Source organism: Panthera uncia, assembly GCF_023721935.1.
Source record: "Panthera uncia isolate 11264 chromosome B2 unlocalized genomic scaffold, Puncia_PCG_1.0 HiC_scaffold_24, whole genome shotgun sequence".
Lineage (NCBI taxonomy): Eukaryota > Metazoa > Chordata > Mammalia > Carnivora > Felidae > Panthera > Panthera uncia.
Genome location: NW_026057580.1, coordinates 54,895,660 through 54,918,943, shown reverse-complemented (window position 1 = coordinate 54,918,943; position 23,284 = coordinate 54,895,660).

Here is a 23,284-nt window from a genome sequence, read left to right as displayed (position 1 = left end):
TAACTTATGACATTAACTTATGGAAAAGAATTGATATTGATGAAGAGACTTTTAGGCATCAAGCAGGCCTCTTACTTAATATCTGAAGTACTTAGAAAGTCATTCTGTACTTATTCTGCCTATAATGTACTTAGCCGTAACATCCAAGTCATCTTGGTAAAAGCTGGACTTTTAAACATCTGGGACCGCTACAGCTATTCTAAATTGCCTTATCAAATCATAAGATGTCCGTGTGATCAGGGGATACCAATTTCAACAGAACTGTTTACTTTCAGGAGGTCGATAGAGATTTTTGTTTGTACTTAGCAGCTGGAAGACTCATAAAACCTGAAACTGAAATGGATCTTTCTTCTCTGAGCAAGTGCTAAAATTATGCCACCCAGACATGCATTTCTGATATACTCAACTATGTGTGATATTAAGTGGCCTTGCCATGAGAAATTGTACAAAAGTGTAGTGTATTTTGTTGGCTACAAAATATGCAGTCAATATCTTTGAGCAGTCCAGGTTCAGAACTATGCATGTGCTGCCATTGACAAAGAAAACATCCTCATATTCTAATGTGATAGCTTACAACATGCGTGATCAACTGTAGATTTTTTAAAACTTCTGGCTATATACTGTAAATTATTAAGTATATGTTATACTTTTGAATCAAGCAATTAATAGTCAAAAGTATAGGTACTTTTGCTTTCCACATGCAGCTATAAAATCTTGCGTAAGTTGTGCAAATATTACCATCTTGTTCTGTCACTAAACAATTAGGTACCCACAAGCAGAATGTTCACATGTCACATTTCAAAAGATTAAATTTTTAGCAAAAGAACTCTCAGAGTTTCCTCAACAGTATATCAGAAAATAGATATTCCCCAATATTTATTTTGACCTTAGAAAATTTTACTTTACACAATATACTCAAATTTGCATTATATTCATTGAAGAAAAAGACTGAGTCCTGATCTAGTGTTTTTCTGTATTGAAAGGGAGCGTTTCATATATAAAATATTTCTATAAAATAGCCTTGTATCTTACAGAAATTGTGAAGTGGGTAAGGCTTGCTTTTGAATCACATGTCCTGTTAATACCTGCTTCTTTTGTGTTTATTCCTGAACAATTTAAGCTGACTTTTAAGTTACACTACATACATTAGGTAGGCCTGTCCTGTTGCTTTCCTAATTTCATGCTTATTTTTCATTCCCGAGAGATGTAGATATGTGTGATGTATATTAATTAAACTAATCTCCAAAAGGCCATGACCATTCTCTCACATCTCTCACATTTCCACCATTTATTAGCTCTTCTTGATGGCACTTCAGAAATATTGGAGATGAACCTTTATTTCTTCTTCTCCAGCTTTATAACAATCCAAGATGGTAGGGCAGCCCTGGGGGCTCCCTAGGGAAAGATCAACCATCCCCAACAGAGTTTAAGCTGTTCAAGCTATGGCTGTGTTGAACCTGGAGAGGTGACTAAAGCTCTGGGTGATGGGGGCTGTGATACACTGAAGGCTGATTATACATCACCAGCTCAATAAGCAAGCGTCCAGTGTGGATCCAAACATTACCCTGTTTGCAAAGAAGTGCAGAAAACTCCTCTAGCAGATCCAACTTGCCCAGAAAGAGAAAGCGGCCAGGCAAGTGGAAGCCCCCACAAGGTTAGCCAGGACCAGTGTACCACAGACCAAAAGGCAAAAGAAGATAAAAGCACCCCGGTATGTAAGGTGGAGGACTTTGAAGCTAAGAGCTAAGTCTCTCACTCCTTTCACCAGAAGATTCTCAGCTGAAGCCAGGAAGACTCTGGATGTTTCAGAGGACTTTGAAGAAAGCATTGTGCCTTTTCAGTCTCCTCAGTTTCCTGTACCTTAGTGGTCTAGTGACCTGCCCTTGGAAGGATATGTTGAGAGGAAAAGGGTGAGGAAGAAAGATTGGAGCAGGGGCTCCTTAACAGTCAGCTGCATTTGTAATTAAAACCCTAGAGTTCTCACTCAAAAAAAAAAAAAAAAAAAACAGACAAAAAAACCCAAACCGGCCAAGAGGGCAAAGAGCTGATATGATGAATTATTATGTACAAAGAAAGAATGCTAGAGGTATTTCCTAGAGAGAGGTAACAAAGAGCAAATGTTTAATGGGTGTTAGTATAACTAGAAGGAGAAACTAGATTTGGAAAGTTTCTTACCTTCCCTAAATTTGTTTTTTCATCTTTAAAAATGAACCACAGGTGGCAAGATTTATTTGAGATTCAAATGACTAAATTATGTATGCTTTTATACATACAAAAGTAAGAACGCAGTGCCTGAAACACAGCACATACTCAGTGGATATCCGTGTATTTGAATTTCAGTTGAAGAAGCAGGATGTAGAGGGTTAGTGGATGATATTGGGCCTGGGGAATGAGAAGCAAACCAGTAGACAGGGAAGTGGAAAAATTAGTTTTTGGTGGGAAAGGTCCTGATATATGAACATCAGTGGTTAATATGAAAAGGCAGAGGGCACAAGCAAATGCAAGAGGTTATGAGATTTGGGTCAGGGTAGAGCCAGAGTTTATGGAGTTCCATATATTGAATTGCAAAGTGTTTTATGGGGGAAAAGACAGATAAGGAAGGATGGAGAAGAATGAGTCTAGATTAATAGCTTCAGGAAATGAGATGAAGAGGCAATGACCAAAACATTAATGAGGTGGTAGATATAAGTCGTACAAGAACTGGAGATACAAAGAAGAGATACTTTTATAATTTGGGGAAGTTGCACAAAAAGGGTTAAGCGTTGGCCATAAAACTTAATATCAGTGTCCAAATGTGGTTTCCATACATTCCCTCTGATACTTTATGAGATACCTTTCAAGAAGTAGCCTGATTTTCTTTGTAGGAAAAAAATAAGTTCCTTAAAGGAAAGTTAATATCATGGTACTTAAGATCCCTGAGGTGGATTCTGTGCTCAGTGCTTTGTCTACTTAAAGAGAAGTCATATGACTGCTGTGATAAAAATTGATTATTCTTATGACTGAGGAAATTAATAGGTGACACTGCAACTCCAGAGGCCATTCGCAAGCACAGAAAAGGCCATACAAATGCTAAGTAACAATGATCTTTATCTGAAGATTCATGTATATAATCATTTTAAGAGTGTGTTAGGGTGGTAAACTGCAGTAGGAATTTTTTTTTTGGTGGGGGGGACACAGAATATTTTATGATTTAAGACATGCATATGCACTAAAATTGAAGCTGAAACAAAGTACTCTGCTGTGTTTATCAGGTGTTGTTTAATGGTCGGGGACCTTCCAAAATTGGCTTAAGAGGAATCTGTGATACATAATCGCTGACTTTTAAAAGTTCAGAAAAAGTTGTTATGGTTTATTTGGAGATATCATATAGTTTACCAAAGTCTCCTGGGCTTGTTGACATCTCTGATACTCTGTGAATGAGGCCTTTTTTATTTTCCCTTCATTTGTTTAGCTCTTTACCTAATTGATTTTCTGTGCTAATACACTAAAGGTCTGAAGAAGGCATTGCCTCAGGTGTGACAGATGAAATAAGGTGCTTTTAGTCATTGCTTTTATCCTCCGTGTCTAATGTGTTGGTTACAGCTGTGCAGTTTAACAGCAAAATCAATACGTCATTTGCTGCAGGTACCTGAAAGAATTTGGAAGTCCTTCAGTATTTTAACTGTTAGATTTTCCCTGGAATTTTTATGTATGTATGTATGTATGTATGTATGTATGTATGTATGTATGTATTCATTCATTCATCCATTTATTTTCTGACACTGAATGTTACAAAGTTAGGGATTTCCCCCCCCCCCCCCCCTTGCCTTCTCTGCAAACCCTGTCTTTTCCACTAGCTGGTTAAGTTACTTTTCTTTGGGTTTTGGAACATCTGCCAATCTAAATGAATCCTGTAAAGTGTAAAATAAATGTTTAAAAAATCTTTTCCATTTTGTCTAAATCATCTTTGAGCTTAAACATTTAGCATATGTTCTACTGAAAATGGAACCACTTTGTATTGTGCACGGAAGGCAGTATGTGTGGGGGCACTTGGGTAATTTGTCATGTAAATGGATGCTTATATTGCCAGTTTTCCATTTTCCATTGGCAATGACATGGTTTCAGCCTGAAACAAAAAAAAAAATTCTCTTGATTAGAACATTTTCCCTATTCAATATTCTCTTGCATATATTTATGTTCTCTCTTTTATTATTCTCCAAGTGTTTGGTGCATGTTAGTTTTACTTTCATACCTTGAATGTAAAGTTCCAATGGGTGGGAAATGTGACCCACTTCTTTCTCACCCTGTATAGTCAGCACAGGCCCAAGACATGGAGGGTAGCTCATGCAGCTTTGAAAGTGCATGCAGAATTTATCAAGTTGATTCACTGCTAGTAGATTATTAGAAAAACCTGTTGAATTTGTTTTTTAATTGAATTTTCTTTAAGTGGTGATTTTTCTTCATATTTCCATGTCCATATATAATTTATAAAAGTAACTATATTATGCAAGAATTTTATCTCAAAGTGAACTTACTATTTTTTAAAATGCATCTTAAAAATGACTAGCATGCTCATTTCAAAGAAGGCACATCTGTAGGTGAAGTAGATACAATACTGTGATGCTTAAGAGAACACAGTTCATCAACATTTGTTCCATATTTTGGCATATTATTTGCAATAAGCGTAATATTAAGTCTTACCATTTTAAATGTTAACATCTAGAAAGGCTAAAGATTTAGACGAGTTTTTAAGAAAGGACAAACTTTTAGTATACGTCATAATATAGGATGTAGGCTAATCTCTTCCTTGGTCTACATCACCATATATGCAAAGGCCATGTTTGTTCATAATGATAACTCTGTAACAAAGTGAGACCTTAATTAAAATTAATTCAGCTTAGGCTAAGGTTAATATTAACTCGCTGTATATTACTTTCATATGAGTGCTTTTAAAAATTTTTTTTTAAAGTTTATTTATTTTTGAGAGAGAGAGAGAGATGAAGACAGAATCTGAAGCAGTCTCCAGGCTCTGAGCTGTCAGCACAGAGCCCAACACAGGGCTCATACCTATGAACCATGAGATCATGATCTGAGCCAAAGTCAGACACTCAACCAACTGAGCCACCCAGGCACCCCCGTATGAGTGTTTAGTTTAATTCTAATTCTAATTTCAAAACTATAATAATTCACAAATATGTAATTTCGCACAGTTAACCAGAAAACGTGACTTTATATTCTAATATTCAACCATTCTATTTATATTAAAAAATACCTTTTACAAGTTTCAGAAACAGTATGAAAAATCATTGAAATTGTTAAATTATTGATTTATTCTTGAATAGAATTTAATGTTCCTCCTCTTTGGATCTCTATAGATATGACATTTGGATAGATAAGTAATATATGTTCACATGTTCATATAGTTAAATATATTTACCTTAGCTGTTACTTAGCGTTATTTTTTTTTTTCTTCATTCAAGATGTCTGCAGTAGTCATCAAAGAATTATTCTAAGGTAGGGAAGACTTCTTTCTCTAAACATTCTGAGCTAGTAATCCAGATGGGTTCTGTTTTATTTGTAATAGTACAAACTTAAGCTTTAATTGCACTGACCTAAGCAAAGTAATGGACAGAGACTGAATCATGTGAAGGTTTTGTGTTGATAATAAAACAGATTCCCACTAAAAACTGTAGAATTATTTCCTAAATTTTATTATTGATTACTTATTAGAAAATAATTGATCTGGTTCAGTTAATTAAATGAGTAAAAGAAGTGACTCCTTATGCCTATTAGTTTAATGAGTACTTGTGTTTGATATGTTGGGTTTTGACTGGAGAATTAAGCTAGATTCCAGAGAAACCCGGTTGAAGCTAATTGTTGAACCAAAAGAAGAGTGAGTCAAAATATTTAATATCATCTAATCTTAAAGTGGGAAAAGGACTCAAAGTCCTTCCTAATTTAGCCAAATAAACCCATCTAAAGGCAATACAGTCTTGTTGCAGAGATGCCATATGAGCATGCTTTAGACAGGAGGACACAACTTATTTCTGGGCAGGAATAGATCTTCCCCTAAGGGAAAAGTTTTCTTTATATTGCTTAAATGTAATTATGTTGGTGGGAATCAAACAGCCTCAGGCTGTCTGCATTTGCATTCCAATGGCATAATATTTTCATTGCTGTTCTCAAGCTGCTTTAATCTGCTTCATTGTTTAAATTGGGGAAGTAGATAATTTTATGGTATATTGATGCTTTGGCAATCTTGCCCAAGATTGAATCATCAATCTTCTGAAAAATATGGCCAGGAAAAGTGTAGACTTGACGTGGTTGTTAGTCAAGAAAATAGGCAATAGCCTCATGAAAATCACAAGTAAAAATATATAAAACCCTAATTCTTTAAGGATAAAAAGGCCTAATAGGACATCTATATTCTTTCTCCCTTTTCTGGGATAGACTTACCTAAACAAGATATATATGTATTATATGTCATACTTTAGAATTAAGTGACTAGCTTTTATATAGCAACTATCATGTAATTTCTTTAAGCATACTAGAAGATACAAAGATGAATACGACTTTAGTCACTGTACACTAGGAATTTATAATCTGTCGGTTGAGATAGCCTTGTGCACAGATATTAAGAATTTAAGCAATGAAAGGAGCAGACAGGGGACTGAATGGAACCCTAGATTGAAAAATGGGCAGCTAAGTGCTAAGAGCTCCTTAGCATTCCCAAGAGGCAGCTACTCACCTTTTTTCAGCAACACATTTCATCTAGTGCATTCTTCAATACTGCTCCAAGATGGTCACACTGCTGTTTTTTTTTTTCCTGCATGTACCCATGTTTGAGCACAGGCATCTAAATATTATCAAGGCACATAGTCACGCTATAAATGTTTTTTTTGTCTAGTTTTTCTATATATTTCTGCTTACATAAAATGTAAACTTAAAATGTAACATAACTTACATAAAATGTAACTCTAAGTTGCCTTTTCCATAATGTTGAAATCAGTTGATCTAACAAAACACATGCACTATTTCAGCAAGACTAGTTGTGTGAAGCAGATTTATGTTTATGATAATGTAATTTATGTTTATGATAATTCAATATATAGGCTTCATCCTGGTCAAATTGTATTTACCACCCACTAATATTTTTGTTGTGTTACAAGATGTATCTAAAACTGAAATAATAATTTAGAAATAAAGGCTTCCTGGATTTTATGATTTCCAGGATTCATTAGCAATAGAGAGTAAATATAGGAGGGCTATATTTCTACCCATATTCAAATGTGGCATCTCTGTTTCCGAAATCTCCTTTATTAACTTCTTTTTTTTTTTTTAATTTTTTTTTCAACGTTTTTTATTTATTTTTGGGACAGAGAGAGACAGAGCATGAACGGGGGAGGGGCAGAGAGAGAGGGAGACACAGAATCGGAAACAGGCTTCAGGCTCTGAGCCATCAGCCCAGAGCCTGACGCGGGGCTCGAACTCACGGACCGCGAGATCGTGACCTGGCTGAAGTCGGAGCTTAACCGACTGCGCCACCCAGGCGCCCCTCCTTTATTAACTTCTAACAAAGTATAGTGTTAGAGATATTTTTGGTATTTGTTCTCTGTGTTGCTATATCATATCAAGTACAATGACATGTTCTCAAAACCCTGATGGTTTGGGGTGAACACAAGACCTGGAATTTAGCTTCAAATCAAATTATTTCCAAGTAGTTTTTATGTAGGAAATGTAGCAGGAAAATTGGGTGCTCTTAATAGGATATCTATATCCATTCTGGAGAATTCCTGATCTCCTATACATCTTCCCAGGAAAGAACAGCTCTTGCTTAAGTTATAACAGGAACATTGATTCCTTCCTTCCACCTATAACTATTATATAAACAACAGAACCTACGGATCCCAGAACAGCATAAAATCTACCAAAAACCTTGAAAGTCAGAGCGGGTAATTGATTTTTTTTTTCATTCATTAAAGACATATGTTGATTACCTACTAGGTACCAGGTAGAAGATAAGGGAATGGTGGGGTGGAGAGACACAAATAAAAATGGGTCTTGATCTTAATAAAATCTGCCTTGAAAGGAGAAGTAAAGATAAAACCAGAGAATCAATCAGACCCATATATCTTTTAGGGGGGTCTTTTGTAACCTCAATCCAAATCCAACTACAGAATGATATATGTGATAGTGACTCAAGACTATCCTAGGTCTGGTTTCACTCCCTTGGATATGTGTAGGGATGCTATTTCTTTGAAATTGCTTTGGGTTACTTCGGCAAGTTTATTAAAGGAGGGTAGAAGAGAAAGTTGTAGTAAAGCTTCTCCACTTCTCAGACAATAAATTAGACTTATATACACACATACCAATTTGGTATAACCATCCATCCCTCACTCGCTACTTCTCACAACCAAATATATTTATAAAAAGCACATTTTTGGCACGTTTTAAATATGTCCATTGGAGAGACACAACTTAAAGATATATTGGCCCAAGAGATGATACTTAAAAAGGCAATTCATAGTATATCTATGATCTTTGGGTGTTAACTTAAAAAAAAGAGAATAAATTAAGAGTCTCTAGCCATTTTTAAGTAGTCAGAAAATTACATGGTTTTATACTGACAAACAGCTCTTTCATTCAAGCATGGTTATACTTTGCCAAGGTGCAAAAGGAAGAAATGTCTGTTATTTGCCATCTAATTTTTACCTGGCTATAGCTAACCAAGTGTTCTATGTCTATTCCCAAGGTGTCTTATTGAGATGCTATATTATGAGGTATTATATAAACAGTAAAGAAAAAAATTATGGTTTTTACTTTTAGTTTTCAGGAAAAAGGAGTGGAGAGGCAAAAGTCTTATAATATAGGAGCATAGGAAAAGTAATGAATTTAATCCAGAGAAATCAATTCTCTAATTTATTTGTGGTATTTTCCATGATAATCTCAATTGCATCTTTCAGACACTATTCAAAATATGCTGAGCATAGATAGTATGGGAAAAGTAAGAAAGTGACTGTATGAAAGGGGCTAGATAAAAGCAGAGGCTTTCTTTTGTTCACCACTCCTATCCTCTATGTGAGCACTGTACTGTTTCAGGACTTTTGTTGTACCATTATTTGTAAGATGTCAATGAAACAGAAAAAATCATTATAGGAGGGCCACTTGCTTCGATAGATTGTTTTGCAGCAAATGGTTTTTTGGTGAACTAAATTTACACTGTTGCAGACCAATCCAGTTATGGGTTCCAGCAGTGGAACTGCAAATGAACACAGACATCTGAATATTATCAAGGCCCATAGTCATGCTATAAATGGCTCTTTTGTCTACTTTCTATATATTTCTGCTTACATAGAATGTAACTCTAAATTGCCTTTTCCATAATGTTGATATCAGTTGATCTAACAAAACACATGCACTGTTTCAGCAAGATCAATTGTGGGAAGCAATCGGGTCTACTTTAATTTATAAAATGCAGCATTAATACAGTCCTTTGTAATGTGAAAAGTCAAAGAAAATGAAAACCAACACTGGTTCTTTTATTTATACATGCAAGCTGTCAAATCAGATAAAATGCTTGAATACCTGTTATTATAAAAGGAAAAGACTGACTAGGGAGTGAGTATGAACCTCTTCAAGGAATTAAGGGAAAAAATGGAATAAGGTTCATGTGGAAATCATTTTCAACATGAGTAGTGGTCCTTTTCCTTATATTTTCTGGATTCCATAGTATTTTGTTGCTTTATCCATTTCACTTGAGGAAGTTAGAGCCTATCCCCATATTTGGAATTGATGAAAATCTATAATATGTCAAATGCTAGGCACACATCAAATGGCAAGTTCTAAAGAGTGATGGATGGTAAATTTTGCAGCTAGGTGTTTGGCAAGTAAGAGATGCATTTTGTATTCTAGCAGTGCTCCCCGTGACTTTCCTCCTGATGTAATCTGAATGTTACTGACCTCTGGAATCTCAAAGCAAACAAGATACGGTCATTCCATAATATTTGCAGTCTCTTATGCCAAAAAAAATTGGGTTAGCTAATATTAAAACAAAGTATAGGATTTCTAAGATAGGGTATGTCAAGTATTATTTAAATTAACGGTTCAAAAATGATTAATGGTAGAAATGACATGGACATATTTAACTTGAGAAATTCCAAGTTGCCCTGTGGCTGCTTAAGGACCATAGTTTTTCCTCCATCTTCAAGTTTTGGTTCTACTAATTCAAAGCAATCTCAGGAGAAAACTCCCACTTTATGTTAATAGTCCAATCAAGCATTACAATTAGACTCTTTGGACAATTTGCACACATCTAACATAAAACTAGAAGCTCTGGAGTACTAAAATTGTCTTTAGTCCCTGAGATTAATACCATTTCCCTGAAAACCTCTTCAGCAAGCAGGATATACTTTATATTTCAGAGACACGTGGTTTACTATGTTGATGTCATCAACAGTTTTTTTCCCCCACTCATTTGAATTGTGATTTGGTAAATTTCAACAAGATGCAGTACTATACTTGCTTTTCAAAACAGCTTTTTAGGCATTATGTCACAAAACAACTAGATATAGTTGCAATACTTCAGTTCAAAACACGTATCATTTTAGCAAGGGTGCAGTGTATCCTGTGTACATAGCCCCTACAGCACTTTCTTAGTCTTTATGTTGTAGTGCTGTAGAAGTATATTTTAGGTTATCACCTCTAGTGCTTTACAGAATACAGAGCACATTATATTAAACTAGCAGTGGACAGATGAAAGCTTTTTGTACACAGCACAGTGAAGCTGTGAATTTGCATTATCACTGATAAGTTCCAAATCTCCCATGGGTTATTGCAGATTGCAAATAGCCATATTCTGACACCCAAGGGAACATTTGAAACCTCCTCATCTTTTTTTTGTTAATGCTTATTTATTTTTCTTAAAGACAGAGAGAGAGAGAGAGGGAGAGAGAGAGAGAGAGAGAGAGAGAGAGAAGGGGAGGGAGAGAAGTAGGGAGACAGAGAATCCCAAGCACTATCAGTGCAGAGCTTGAAGCCAGCAACTATGAGATCATGACCTGAGGAGAAACCAGGAGTCAGACACTTAACTGACTGAGCCACTCAGGTGCCCCAGAAACCTCCTCATCTTTTTCTTTTAATTTATTTACTTACTTTGAGGAGAGAGGGGCAGAGAGAGAGAGAGAGAGAGAGAGAGAGAGAGAGAATCCCAAGCAGGTTCGGCACTATCAGCATGGAGCCCCATGTGGAGCTTGACCTCACAAACCATGAGATCATGACCTAAGCTGAAAGCAAGAGTCTGACACTTAAATGACCGAGCCACCCAGGTGCCTGTTCCGTTCCTCATCTTTTTTGATAAAAATCCTGAGATTCTGTTTTAGGCAGAATACCTTTGTAGAAAAGACACTCTGTGTGTGTGTGTGTGTGTGTGTGTGTGTGTGTGTGTGTGTGTGTGTGTAAGTTTACTCAAATCTTTTAGCTATTTAAATATCTATTTTATTTTAACCCAATTATTATGAATTTTTATCCAATCCAAGACATATATGACTTCCATCTTTCCACCTTGCAAATGAAAAACTTAGAGCCATAAAGTAGAGTTATCATGACCATCATCATCCAAAAGGAAGGAGAGGAGGGATTCCCAATTTTAGCCATAATGGAATAACAGTTTTAAGACTTATCTTCCTAGTACAAACTTCTAGAAAGTAGGTTGAAAATATGAAATTATTCTTTTCACACATTGAATAAAAGGAAGCACAACACTGTGATCTTTGAAAAAGGGAAACAAATGAAGTAAGTGACATATTTACTCCAATTTTCCTCCTGGGGAAATTTCTAGATTGCAGCATAAGAAAAAGGAACTTCCACAGCAATAACAGAGCCCCATAGATATACTGTTTAGATATATGTAGACTTACTGTTATTGAAAATAACAATAAAAATTCAATAACAATCAGTGTACACATAGGGTAAAATTTGACAAGATGGGTCACAGATAAGTTTGGGGGCAATACTCACCCGAATTCATAGATCAGTATAATCATTTGCATTTCATCATCCAGTGTGAAAATTATCTTTGCATGTATGGAGCTTTCTGTAGAGACCTCAGAAGGGTCATGCCTCAGTAGTAGGGCTAAATTTGCACAAAGGTTATAAATTATAGATCAATAATTTAAAAACAAAAAGAAACAAACAAAACCCCCTGGACATTACCATAAAATTTTTTAAATGGACAAAAACATTTAATAAGCACTTTGCAAAAGAAGATCCCTGAACAGCCAAGAAATACATGAAGAGGTATTCAACATCATTAAGCAACAGGGAGTGCAAATTAAACCACAACCATAACACATGCATCAGAACATCTAAAATTATAAGACAAAGACTGACAATATCAAGTACTGGCAACCACATTGTTGGTGGCAGGTATAAAATAGTACAATATTAGTTAAATATGTATCTACCTTATGATCCAGAAAATCCACTTGGTGATATATATACAACAGAAATAAACACATTCCACCAAAATAGATGTCCAAAAATGTTCATGGTAGCTCTATTTATAATACTGGAATCACTAACAAAATAACGGATGAACAAATCATGGTAGGTTTTTACAATGCAATTACACTCGGCAATCAAAAGGAACAAACTATTCATACAGGCAATCATGGATGAATCTGAAAAATGTTATGTTGAGCACAAGATGCCAACACAAAATAATACATATTTTACGATTCTATTCATACAAAGTCCAACAACAGGCGAAACCAATCTATGGTAGTAGAGATTAGAATAGTGTGTGGTAACTTTTAAATTAATACGCAGATCAAAGTGCAACATTCTTTAAAGTAATACAAAAATTTAACTCAACATTATAAAATCACTGCATTCAGTATCCAAATACAAATTACTAGACTAGAAATGAAAAAAAAAAAGTAAAACAGGAAGAAAGACAGTCAGTTTAAATCCAGAAATAAGAGAGATGGGAAAATTATTAAATGAAGCTCTCATGAATAAGCGTAATGGTTTACTAGAAAAGATGTTTTTCTAGTATGGTTTACTAGAAAAGATAAGACATTTTTCTTTTCTTTAATAAGAAAAGAAGTAAGAGATATGAAAACATGAAATATCAAAAGATAAAAAATGCAATGCACTTGGGCGGCTCAGTAAGTTAAGCGACCGACTCTTGATTTTGGCTCAGGTCATGATCTCACAGTTTGTTAGTTGAAGCCCCATATCAGGCTCTGCTCTGACAGCATGGACCCTGCTTAGAGTTCTCTGTCTCTCCACCCCCTACTCATGCACACACGTTCTCCCTCAAAAATAAGTACATAAACATTTTTTAAAAATAGATTAAAAAACCCAATATCTAAAATGGAAAAAAATTAGTAGATAGTGTTAAGTATAGATTAGACACTGCAGAAGAAAATACCATGAAGATGAAGGATCAGGTGCTTTATGGTGATATGCTAAGCAGTTTAGCATATGATAATTGGGATGTTAAGATAAGAGGGTGTCAAAAAATATTTGAAGAAATAAATAAGAAAATCTTGCAATATTTAAAGTAAACTATAAACCCACATAGCCAAGTAATTTAACATAACCCAATAAAGATTAACAGAAAGCAAACTATTCTAATGTACAATATAATCAAATTATATTGTGATAAAAAGAAAAGCAGGTCAAGAAAAAAGTACATTACTTACAGAGACGTTTGAGAAATCACAAATATATTTGTCAAAAATTATGTAAGCTACAAAACAAAGAAAGGGGATCAGAGTGCTAATTAAAAAAAAAAGAAGAAGCAGTCTCAATTTGGATTTCTATACTGAAAAGAAATATATTTCAGAAAGTAAAGATTTTGGCAGGGGAAAAGCAAAGCTTATTTATGACCAGTATTCTTATACTACATTAAATATTAAAGGAAATCTTTAAGACAAAAAAAATGGATATTAACCCATTACTGAATATATTATTCACAAATATCTACTTTCGTTATATATAGAGAACTTAACTCAACACCAAAAAAAAAAAAAAAAAACCAAATAATCTGATTAAAAATGGTCAGAACACCTAAATAAATGTTTTTCCAAAGAAGAGATACAGATGGTCAACAGACACATAAGTGGATGCTCAACATCACTAATCAGTGAGGAAATACAAATCAAAACCAAAATGAGATATCATTTCACATGTGGCAGAATGGCTAGAATCAAAAAGACAAGAAATAATAAGTGTTGTCAAGGATGTGGAAAAAAGAAAGCCCTGTGCACTAGCGGTAGGAAAGTAAATTGGTACAGGCACTATGAAAACTACAATGGAAGTTCCTCAAAAATTAAAAATAGAGGGGTGCCTGGTGGCTCAGTCATTAAACATCTGACTTCGGTTCAGGTCATGATCTCGCGGTTTGTGAGTTCGAGTCCCACATGGCGCTGTGTGCTGACAGCTTAAAGCCTGATTCAGATTCTGTGTCTCCCTCTCTATCTGCCCCTCCCCCACTTGCACTCTGTGTGTCTCTCTCTATCAAGAATAAATAAACATTAAAAAAATTAAAAATAGAAATACCATATGATCCAATAATTCCACTACTGGGTATTTAACCAAAGAAAATAAAAATGGTAATTTGAAGATATATGCACCCCTATGTTGATTGCAGCATTATTTATAATAGCCAAGATATGGAACTAACCCAAGTGTTTATCAGTAGATGAATGATTAAGATGTGATTCCATTATGTTTCTCAGCCAAAAAAAAAAAAAAAAAAAAAAAAACAGAGAGAGAGAGAAAGAGAGAGAGATCTTGCCCTTCATAACAATGTGCATAGGCCTACAGTGTATTATGCTAAGTGAAATAAGTCAGAAAGAGACAAATACCACATGATTTCACTTATATGTGCATTCTAAAAAACAAATGAATACTAAATAAAAATTAGAATCAGACCTACAAATGAAGAGAAAAAACTAATAGTTGCCAGAGGGGAGATAGGTGGAAGGATGGACAAAATGGGTGAAGAAAAGTGGGAGAAACAGTCTTCCATTTATGGATTAAATAAGCCACAGGAATAAATTCAGCATAGGGAATATAGTCAATGGTATATATAATAATATTGTATGGTGACAGATGGTATAGCTGTACCTATGATGAGCATAGGATAACATATAAACTTGCTGCATCATTATGTTGTACACCTAAAAACCAATATTCCAACTATACTGAAATATAAAAAAAAAAAAATGCTTTACAAAAAAAAGCAAAAGAAAATGTTTTAACCTAAAAACTTGTATCAATATACAAAAAAAAAAAAACAGAAATGAAAAATATGTAGGTAAATATAAAATTTATATTACTTTTTGTTTGAAAGGGAGAGAGTGCATACATGTGTAAGCATGCACATGCAAACTGGGGGAAAAGAGAGAGGAGAGCTAGAATCCCAAGCAGGCCCAGACTTAGCAGGGCCTCATGCAGGGCTAAATTCCTGGGGTCATGACCTGAGCAAAATCAAAAGTCAGATGTTCAATCCACTGAGCCACCAAGGCACCCCTATATTACTTTTTTATTTCTTAAAAAATCTGTTTGACTATTGTAGGTTTAAAACATATGTTGGAGCAAACTGTAAAATTATATGGTAATAAGACCAAGGAAAGAAGGAGAGGAATGGAAGCATAATGTTGTAAAAATTTACATAAAATGTGGAAGAATGTAATAGCATTTGATGGTAGATTGTGATAAGTTGAAAGTTCATGTCAATGCTCCAGTTACTATCAGGAAAAAAAAAAAGGGTGGGGGGAGGAATAGCTAATAGACCAATAATGACGATAAACTAGAATGTTAAGTATTTAGTGAGGACAAAACTCTATACGAATCAATGATAAATGAGACCCAAAATCATTATCATTAGCAAATTATTAGATTTGAAGCTAATTTCATTGGTAACAACAATAAATATAAATGCTCTATACATTCCAATAAAGGCAGATAGTAAAACTGAAGGGGCAAAAGCAAAGGTCAAATACGTTCTGTAGATATTCAATTTAAATATAAATATACAGAAAAAGAAAAATAATGGAACATAGCATACAAAAAGAAATTACAAAAAAATCTGAAATGTCCATAGTAATATAAGAGTAATTAGATTTCAAACAAAATATAGTATAAGGTATAAATAGGAAAAATTCATAATGATAAAGTGCCCAATAATCAATAAGAATAGACAAATGCAAAATGAGTATTCATCCAAAAGCAAAGATTAAAAGTACATGAAGTAAAACTGACGTGGGTGCAAAGAGACCAGTTCATCATTGTAATTGGAGATTTCAGCACTACTCTAACACTAATTAATAGATCAAGAAATTAAGAAATAAGTAGAGATATAAAAGATATAACATAATCAACTAAATTCACCTAATTAACATTTCAGAAGATTCCAACAAATAACTACAAAATACGTATTGTTTTCATATGCACATTCATCAAGATTGACCAAATGCTGGTCCATAATATAAGTCTTCATAAACGTAAAAGTGTCTATCAAATGTGTAATATCACTACAATGAAATTAAGTTAAATATCAATAAGAAAATATCCAAATATTCACCTATTTGAAAATTAAATAACATAAGCCTGAACAACCCATGAGTAAAAACAACAACAACAACATAGGAAAATATTCAAAATTTACCAAAATTTGTTGGCTGTAGTAAAAGCAGTCTACAAAAAAAAAAAGGAGATTTAAATGCTCATATAATAAAAGAATTCTCAAATCAATCATCTAACTTTCCAACTTTAGAAGGTAGAAATAGAAGAATAAATCAAATTCAAAATAAGGAGAAGAAAGGAAATAATAACAAGAGCACAAATTAATAGAAAACAAGCAAACAGTTTCTTAGAAAATATCCATAAAATGTCTATTAGACTGGAAAAAATTTATACGTTTTAAAAACTAAACATAAAATAAATAAGACAAAATAAAAAATGGTTGATAAAACAGAAAAAAAGATACTCTTTGCCAATCTCAGGAATGAAAGAGAAGTTAATAACTACAGATTTTTGAGACATAAATAAATAATAAGTGAATATTGTAGACAATTTTATGCCGATGGATTTGAAATATTCGAAGTGTTAGTGAAACAGACATATTCTTTGTAAGTCATATGTTTTTCAAAACTGACCTAGAAATCTAAAAGACCCAGAAAAGCCCTATATCAACTAAAATACATTAAATGATTCATTAAAAACTTTCCAACCCTGGTAAAAATTGACAAAATGATTCTAGAATTTATATGGCAACAAAAAGAAAGAAACAAAAAGTCTGTGACTTGCAGCCCTTGACTTCACATATTTTTATAGAGCTGTAGCAGTCAGGATAGTGTAACACTGGCACAAGAAAACACATTCAGATAAATGGAGCAGAAGAGAGAATATATAGTCATACTCATATATATATAGTCAATTAATTTTTGACAATGTGTTGAGGAAATTAAAAGAGGAAGGACAATCTTTTGAACAAGCAGTGCAAAAGAAATTAAGTTATACCCAAATAAAAAAAAAGAAAAAGAACTTCACTATTACCTCATATCACAGCAATAGTTAATTTAAAAGGGACCTCAGACTTAAAAGCTAAAATAGTACAACCACTACAAAAACACAGGAGAATATATTTACAAACTTTGATCAGGCAAGGTTTTCTAGATGGAGCATAAAATACATAGCCAATTAAAAATGGATAAATTATACTTCATCAAAATTAGTATCTTCTGCTTTTAAACTATGTCATTAAAATGAAAATACAAGATACATATTTGAAGATTATATTTATAATGCATATTTCTCACGAAGGATTTATATCCAGACTACGTATATGTTGCTTAGTGATAAGTCAAACAGTTCAATTTGAAAAAAGTGGACAAAGGATATAAACAGAAACTTCCTGAAAAGGGTTATGAGTGGTCAGTATGAATAGGATAATTAAATTAATATTTAAGTGGTCAAGGAAATGAAAATTAAAACTGCAGAGACATTACATAGATGTTAGAATGACTGAAATTAATAAAAATTGGCAATACCAAATGATGGACTGAATAGGGAGCAAAGTGGAATTCTCACATATTGCCTTTGAGGATATAAAATGTACAAGTACTTTTAAAAAGTTAAGCAGTTTCTTCAATATTTTGATATACACTGATTTTATACTGCCCAACAGCTTAATTTCTAGATGTTTACCTGGAAACGTGAATAGGAATGACATAGCAACTTTATTTTTATAACCCCAAAGTAGAACCAGCCCAAACGTCCATCAACAGGTGGAGGGATAAATACATTGAAATATATCTGGGGGCATCTGGGTGTCTCAGCCAGTTAAGCGTCTGACTTTGGCTTAGGTCACAATCTCACAGTTTGTGAGTTTGAGCCCCCATCAGGCTCTGTGCTAACAGCTTAGAGCCTGGAACCTGTCTGATTCTGTGTCTCATTCTCTTTCTCTGCGTTCTCCCTCTCTCTTTCTCTCTCTCTCTCTCTCTCTCTCTCAAAAATAAATAAATTTAAAAAATAAAAAAATAATAAAAAATAAAAAAATATATCTGTAAGATGCAATATTGTTCAGTAAAACAAAGCACACTACTCATAGAAATAACAGGAATGAATGTCAAAGACATGCTGAGTGAAAGAAAACAGACATCAAGAGTACATATCACATGATCCAATTTTAATAAAATCTAGAAAAGATAAATTGAGTTTGTAACAACAGAAAGAAAATCAGTGGTGCCCTGGGTTAGAGTCCCAGAAGAAGATTGTCTTGTAAAGGATACAAGAGAAGCTTTTTGGGAAGGTATTGTTTTATATCTTGACTGTGGTGATTACTACATGAGTATATAAGTTCGTAAAAATTCATTTAGCTGTACACTTAAAATTTATTTATTGTACGTTGTATTGCACGTAAATTATTGATTTAAAATATAGGGAGGGTAGGGTAACAGAATGCAAATCTAAGAAAACTGACCTTCTTTTTTTCCTAAATATCAGTATCTTAGGAAAGATTCAGTGCTCAGATGTCAGAGTTAAATAATATAGAAGGGTAACCGTAAGGCCTCTGCAGAATAGAATGATCTCCTCAGTAGTTTTCTATTACATTTCCCTGTCTCATAATTGAAATGAACTGTGCAGTCCAGGCTGAGAGTCATCATTCCTCAAGACTGAGCAAAAATTGCAGTGAAGTTATCTCCAGGAGAGCAAGTTTGAAATGAATATATGGTGCCAGGAAGATGGGTCATCGACATAACACTTTACTAGCATGTTTACCAGATAAGAGCTTTTCCAGGACTGGGATACTGTCCAAATATAGGTAAGCTTCAAGATAAAGAAAGAAAGGGAGTAATGAGGCCTATATGGATGGGTGAAGACAGAGTTGAACTTAGGAAGCAAAATTGCCTTTGGGTAGTAGTGTATAAGCCTTTGGGTTTGGGTAAGACAGCCCAAATGAGTCTTTTCTAGTTTTTAAATGTTTATTTATTTTGGGAGAGAGAAAGCAGGAGCATACATGCAAGTCGGGGGTGGGGGGTGATGCCAGGAGCAGAGGCAGAGGGAGAGAGAATCTTAAGTAGGCTCCGCTCCCAGCACAGAGCCCAATGAAGGGTTCAATCTCATGACCATGGTATCATGACCTGAGCAGAAATCAAGAGTCGGATGCATAACCAACTAAGCCACTCAGGCACCCCCCACAAATGAGTCTTGATATAAGTGAAGGTGCATGATCTTTTTTCCTGTTTTGTTATGTGATAGGTATCTGGACTTAGATTAGTGTGAGGCACATAAGAAGTGCACAATGTTTGTTGAATAAATATATTAATTAATTAATAAAGCTGGGTGATTAACCAAAGAGTAAATAAGGCAATGAACATAAAATTCATGTAATATTCAAACTCCTAGTACAGTGTCAGGGCATATATCATACTCAATATGAGTTTAATAATTATTATGGGAATAATAATTAATAATTATTATTTCATAATTTTGGCTAAAATCAGCCCTGTAACAATTGAATTTATCAAAGTCATCAATGAGGGGCACCTGGGTAGCTAGGAAATTAAGCACCTGACTCTTGATTTAGGCTCAGGTCATGATTTCATGGCTCATGGGTTTGGGCCCCACATCGGGCTCTGCACTGACAGTGCAGAGGCTGCTTGATATTCTCTCTCTCTCTCAAAAAATAAATAAGTAAACTTAAAAAAAAGTCATCAAAGAATACCGTGAAATATTTTTTCAAAGAAGGGGAAAATGCAAGGTCAATTAAAGCAGGACAGTTATAAGGAAAGATTTTAACTATGTTTAAAACTGCTCAGTTCCCAGCTGTTCACATTATATTGAAGTGCTTTAGGGGAAAAAAACCTCTTTGACCTGAAGTTCAGAGCTGAAACTCAAGTTAAAATAAAAACTGTTCGGTTTTAATTACAATGATTAAAGATGACAAAAGTTAGAGAACTCTGTACTTGTGATTTAGTAACTCAACTAACTATATTATGAATGAAAGGAGCTTGTTAAGCCATCTTGATAAAAAAGAAGGGGATGGCCTTCCATAGGAGTATATCAGTCTTCAGCTTAGTAAACTGTGCCTCTATTCCAGATCCCTGGTTTCAACAGTCTCTTGTGCTCTGGTGTGTCTTCCTCAAAATTTTCTGTTTCTTACAGGTGTTCTGGATCTCCCAGGCTGGACAACACTGTAGCACGAAGCATCCCACATTCTGACTGGGACCCTTCAGGGAGCACTGTGAGCCTCTACCATACCCCACTCCCTCTGCTTGTGAAGACAACTGGATGCTCCAAGGAGCCCTGAGACCCTGTGGTTATCCTGAGACCCTGCAGTTGGGATGGTTCCAGAATTATGGCTGAGGGAAAAGACTGTTCCTGTTGTCTAGTGTGATACATCTTTTCAAAGACTGCACAACACTGAATCTCAAGAATAATGCTAACATGCTGATTTGTTTATATGGATGAGGGCCCTGTTAAAAGTAGCTTTCTATATCTTCTATCCTAAGAAAATAAAGATAAAATGTAAAATAAGAAGAAAATGGTAAAGTGACAATATATAAAAGAAGGCCTAACAATACTGAAATATAAGCAGTTCTATTATGAACATGCTGTACTATGAATGTGATTCCACTAAGGTGGAATTTAGAAGTAAAAATGGTGGACTTAAAATCCAAGTAATAGTTTAAAACAAAAATAAGCCATTTGAAAATCAAAGCTGAGTAAAATCTGTAAGTAATTAGAAAATACCTGTTTAGATTGGAGACAGAAAATATAGCTTCTCTGAAATTTCAGAGTGCAGAACATTCACTGAGCAAGAATGGTTATGCTCTAGAAAATAAATGAATGTTTGTAACCAATGGCTATTATAATAGACATATCTAAAGTTATTTAATGAGGCATCATGCCATGCCTAAATTATTTCAGTGCTTTTAAATATTAAATATCTCAATGCTTTAAAATATGTCTCTCACTTATTAGACATGTAATAAATACTTGTAACCTAAATGGAGCTTAACATTTGTTGGATTTTTATGGTAATAATACATTAAAATTCTGTAAGAAGAGAGCAAATTCAGATGTATGTAGTACATTTTTGAAACACAACAAGGCTTACAAGTAGGAAAGTTTTTGTATTACCCAAGGCACTACTTGTATAATGTCATAGCATTAAGAATTGACACTGTACTCCTTAAAATAAGCCAGTTGGGATTTTCAACTTTGAATGCTTCAATATACAAATAGCATTTGCAAAATAATATATGGAACAAAGAGTGTTCAAAAACAGTGTCTTTCCCTCTTTGGGAAAGAGGATACAATCATTGCAAATATTTCCTTTAAAAATCTTCTATGAAGCAGATCGTAAGAAATATTTAAGTTATGCATTAAACACATGTACGTGTGCGTGTGTGTGTGTGTGTGTGTGTGTGTGTTTCCATTTTGTGGCTGTGTTTATTTTTTGGAAGTATAATACTCAATCCCTGAATATTCTGAGAAAAAAAAACCTTTTAGATAAAATTTTCCTTTGGCTGCCATTTGGGTCTAAGATCAGATCAAATTCTAATTCATTCTTTTCTTATTTAGATGTTATCAGTGACTGGGTGAAGTGAATATTTTATATGGCTGGATAGTTTCTTGAGTTCACCTTTCTGAATTAAATAATTATAACTTACAATTCAAAATATGGAAAAAGAATAAGTTTTGTGATGTTGGCCTTAAATTATTGTACTGCTGATAAAGTATGGCATTTATCTAGAGAATGTGCATATATAGTTCAGTGTTGTCATGGGATCAGTTAGCATAGGAACACATTTAATGGGTAGGGTAGATTCTGGATCCTCTTAAGAAGCTAGATTCATTTTTCATCATAAAACATACTGAATTTAAAACATCTGTTCTTAAAATTTGTTTTTCTTAGTGTATCGCTCTTTTCTAGAAGGTGACTTCTGAGACCTTTCTGGAAAAATATAATGGTAAGCCTTGTGGGATTAAGTATATGTGAAACTATTGTGGGAAATGTAAGTTCCAAGTTAATTTAAGGAAACAAAATGCTAGAGATGCCTGGGTGGCTCAGTCAGTTAAGCTAAGAGTGTGACTCTCGATTTCGGCTCAGGATATGATCTTACTTACAGTTGTGAAATCGAGCCCCACCTTGGGCTCTGTGCTGGAAGTGAAGCCTGCTTAAGATTCCCTCTCTCCCTCTGCCCCTCCCCTGCTCACATGCGTTCACTCATGTTCTCTCTCTGTCAAAAAAAAAAATTGCTAGAAAATGCACTAACTATACAGAATGGCCTCTTTATGGAGCAACCCTTATTTTTAGAAAACATGACATGATTATAAACAAAGCTATATTAAAGTAATTTTTCTAAGAAAAGAAAAATATGACAAATTTTCAAGCTTTGAAGAGTCAAATTTTAAATATTTAAATATTTTCAGGATGAAGGATATTGAGACTGAGGTTGATGTTTTAAGTTGGAGATTCCATGTTGACATTTGCCTACTAGCAAAATTCTACCACCAAAAAGATTCCCTGTTATACTTGCAATAAATAATAGAATTCTCACCCCCCCAAATTGAATAAATTATGTTTCTTTTTTTCTGACTACAAACATTGCCTCATTGCACTTTGTGCATTTTAAAATTTTATTATAATTTTATGCTTTTAAAATGGAGCTTCAGCCTAAGAAGAGTTCATTTCTGGGACCTCTCCTAGTTATCTCATTTACCTCTCTCTCTCTGAAATTGTGTATGAAACAGGCTCCAAAATACCCCCACTGAGACATATGAA